The following is a 4,275-nucleotide window of genomic DNA, read 5'->3' as shown; positions in this document are numbered from 1 at the left end:
AAAAGGAATTGGAACCTTAACTACATTGTACACAAAAGTTAACTCAAAATGACTTAAAAACCTACTGTAACCAGGGACCTTAGCTCCTAAAAGAAAACATAAGATGAAAAATAACTTTGACCTTCACCTTGGAAATTATATTTGGATAGGATACAAAAGCATAAGAAGCAACTATGAAATCAAGGGACCATTCCCACCCAGAAAACAACCCACAAAACAAACCAAGAGAAGTTGACTTTGAGCCACATACCTGGTGAAGCCTTGATATCTCATATAAATGGGGCTGACTACCCATGCCAGAACAAAAACAAAAACAAAAAGAACACAGATTGACTGTTAGAGTCCAAAAGATCTGGATGTGATCTTTCTCTACATATGACATGTAACCCACAGTATCAAGAGGTATTTCAGAAAGTGATCAATATCATTATCTATCAAGGAATTAGAAAACAAAACCACAGGAACATATAAGCCTGCCCCTGATACAGTGATGTGTATGTACTTGCCTGGGTAGCTATCTGCAGCTATCAACCTATTTATTTATTTATTTATTTATTTATTTATTTATTTATTTAGTAAGTTTTGGTAATGGCATAGAAAGGAACCCTGTTACACTGTTGGTGGGTTGCTATGAAAAGCAGTATCAGGTTAAAAAACATAAAAACAAACTAAAAGTAGTTCCAGGGAGATGGTTTGGAGTAAAAGTACTTTCCCTATCGGTGTGATGATTTAAGTTCAATCCCAACAACCCACAGCAGAAGCAGAGAACAGACTTCTGAAAGTTGTCCTCTGACCTCCACAACTGTATTCTCTCTCCCTCTCTCCCTCTCTCCCTCTCTCTCTCTCCCTCTCTCTCTTTCCTCCCTCTCTCCCTCCCTCCTCCCTTCCTCCCCATCCCTCCCCCTCCCTCCTTTCCTTCCTCCTCCCTCCTCCCCTTTTTCCTCCCTCCCTTTCTTCCTCCCTTTCTCCCCCCTCCCTCTCTTTCTCTCTCTTTGGGGCTTTAGAAATGGCTAAGTCAGCAAAATGTTTGGTGTAAAAGAATAAAGACCTGAGTTTAGATATCCAGTATCCAAGCTAAAAGATGGAGATACAGTCCTGGCTTGCTGATCAAATAGTCTGAATCAGGGAGCTCTAAATTCTTTGAGAGAGACCTTGGCCTCCAAAAGTAAGGTGGAGAGACACTCAGTGTTGAACCCTGCTTCCATACACACATGCACCCAAACCTGTACACACTGTGTATGCCTAAAACAGATACATACCCACACACAAAGATTTTCATAGTCAATGTATGCGCACACAATAGATCCTTAGTAAAGGTGGTTGTGATTAATTTTTGTCATTAGCAAGCTAAAAGGAGTCCTGGCAGGACTTTTCAAATGGATATGTAGTGTTTCTTTCTTTTGTTTTTCTTTTCTGAGATTGGATACAAGATCAAAGAGTCTCCATTATAATCCCCTTGATAGGAAATTTAATTGTGAACAATGAGAAGGATAATGCATCCAGATTGTTTACGGGCAGTTAATGACCAAAGATGCTAAATATAGTCTACAGTGGGTCTGCTTTGTAGAAACAACCCTAAAGCCCCGCTTGCCTCACAGTGAACGTGAACAGCTGGGACAAACTCTCAGTCCTCACCACTGAATGCTAAATCAGACCTGTCAATGAATAAAACATTGCCTCTCAGCAATCAAGCAATGGATTTGTGAGGAGCCTTTCCATTTATCCGGTTAGCTATTGATTACCCATGAAAGGCCATCTCAGCAGAGAGCTAATAAATGGGGGAGCTGAGTTCCACTGTGCAGGGCACAGTGAGGTCATCATCCCGTTGCCTCCAGGACCTCGATACAATTTGAGGTCGCTCCATTGTCACATTAAGGAACTCATAACAGGGTAGTGGCCACGTGCAATTAAAGTTCAGATGGCCACTAACAGGTGATCTGAGCAAGAAACGGGCTGATACTGATGGAAGGAAGCAAGGCCAACTGCCTGCCAAGGGTCCCTAAGTAACTATCCTACCAGGAATGAGCCCTCCCTTTAGCTCTCAGACGATTAAAACAATGAACTGCCCAAGAGACTGGAATTTCACTGAGAAGTCTCAGGCTGAGAGAAGGGAAAGGCAAAAGCCTGGTGCCAATCAGAGGAGGGATTTGTCTCGGAGGAAGAGATAGCACACAATTCTACCAACTTGTCAGACCACCTGACAGGAGACATTGGAACAGAGGATTCTGGGTAGAACTACGTCTTCACCATGACTACTTAGCTATGCATGGACCCTGGCTTACATTTAAGCATGAACCTCACACCAGGACCCCAAAGATAGATTTGGATGGGGATGTTGTCTCTGGATCTCTACATCACTTTCTCCAAAAATGGGTGCATTGGATAATCTCTTTTCTCTGCTTACTGTTATTTGTTTAGTTGGCCTATTGAGAATGGGTGACCAAACCTAATGTGGTAGAGCTTCCAGGACCAAGCCTCTGACCTTAAAGCTTCAGTAACACGCAGAGCTCCAGGACATACTAAAACAAACCAGGACCTGGCTTGCAGATGGCAGCGGAGCAAGGCCAGCTAGTAAGATTTACATCTGGGGATGGGGGAGGGGGATGCTGCCGGCGCATGTTCGCTGGCCACCTTCCGGGGGCGCCTGTGTTCCTGTGGTCTCGGCATTCATCCATGTACCTGTGCCTGCATCCGGACGCTTGCTATCTAAGTGGGACCTAACTTGGAGGCCTATGGGGCAAGTATCAGGATTACTTTCGTCCCCAAGGCAAACATGAACTCCTCATGTTGAACTATGAGATTCCACAGAGAATGAGACTCTCATCCTTTTTCTGTCAGTGAGCCGTTCTTCCCGGCTTTCTCCCACCATCCACTGACCTCAATTTGGACTCTGAGGAACCTTCGAAAAAGGCATTTGGAAGAAGTGCCGAATATCAATGTTTTGTCAAGAAGCGAAGGTTCTTGGAACAGAGAGGATTTCTGAATAAAAAGAACCAACCCCCTAGCAAGGTGTCTAAGTTGAACTCAGAACCTCCAAAGAAAGAAGAAACTTCAAGAGTAGATGGTATTTTGAAGCTCCTTCCATGCCCAAAGAAGAAGAAAGAGGCAGCTGCCTCTGGGAGGGACTCAGAACGGTCTCAAGACAAGCAAGCATCATCATCTTGGCTGACCCCTACTCCTTCAAAGAAGTCTGATTCCGTTTTGACTAAAATAGATTTGCTAGGGGACTTTTAGAGTGCCCTTTCAAAGACTAAGAACCCCACCTCTTTCACCCAGAAGGAGGGCTCCAAGAAGTCCTTAGAAAAGAAAAATTGCTAAGGAGAACTCCACCCAAGTTCAGTCAAAGGATAAAGGCTCCAAGAAGAAGCTCTTGAACAAAAATGCTGTACAGAACTCCACCCAAGCTCATTCAGAGGATAAGTGTCCTAAATGTCCCCAAAACCATGCCAGGGAAGATGGCAATAGACTGTGAGATGCTGGGCACAGGACCCAAGGGGCATGTAAGTTCCTTGGCTCAGTGTAGCCTTGTGACTTACAGTGGAGATGTGCTTTAAGATGAGTGCATCCTCCCCTGTTTGCTATACTGTGGACTACCGGACCAGATGGAAGTGGCATCCGGAAGTGCCACATGGTTAATACTACGCCCTTTAAGACGGCCTGGAGTCAGGTTTTGAAGATACTCTCAGGGAAGGGAGTGGTAGGACATGCCATCCACAGTGACTACAAAGTCCTACAGAACTTTCATCCCAAGTCCCTCACTCAAGACACTTCCCAAATACCGCTCCTCAACCAGAAGGCTAACTGCCCAGAAAATGTCACTTTGTCACTGAAGCATCTCACCAAGAAGCTGGGGAGTTGGGACATCCAGGTTGGAAAAAATAGGCATTCCTCGGTGGAAGATGCCCAGGCCACATTGGAGCTGTACAAGTTGGTTGAAGTTGAATGGGAACAGCACCTGGCCCAGAATCCTCCAGAAAATTAGCAATCCCAGGGAGACGCATATAGTCAGAGACAACCCACAGTTTTGCCAGCTCCTCACCTGTAGAAGCTAGAATCATTGGGGAGAGGGGCTTGACCGGAAAGACTTAATACCCATTGAAATTTCATCTCAGCTTTAAAAAAAAAAAAAAAAAAGATGTACATCTGATATCTTCCCCAAAGTCCTAACAGTGCTGACAGTACTCCATCAAGTTCTCTCTTCTCTCTGCTCCTAGAACATGGGAGTCTGCCCTGATGGGCTACTTGGCTGATCAAGACATGTTGTGCTAGTAAACA

The 4,275-nt window shown here is 44.6% G+C and overlaps 1 pseudogene across 1 annotated transcript; it reads left to right on the top strand.

The window, feature by feature from the left end:
- Positions 1 to 2,616: 2,616 nt before the first annotated feature.
- LOC308421203 (interferon-stimulated 20 kDa exonuclease-like 2) lies at positions 2,617 to 3,982 on the top strand (annotated as a pseudogene). Its single transcript has 2 exons — positions 2,617 to 2,710; positions 2,843 to 3,982. The product of its transcript is annotated as an interferon-stimulated 20 kDa exonuclease-like 2 (transcript).
- The last annotated feature ends 293 nt before the right edge of the window (positions 3,983 to 4,275 follow it).

Source organism: Micromys minutus (genome assembly GCF_963924665.1).
Source record: "Micromys minutus genome assembly, chromosome: 5".
Classification (NCBI taxonomy): domain Eukaryota; kingdom Metazoa; phylum Chordata; class Mammalia; order Rodentia; family Muridae; genus Micromys; species Micromys minutus.
The sequence above is the reverse complement of the archived record's forward strand: the minus strand, read 5'-3'. Positions and strand labels throughout refer to the sequence as shown.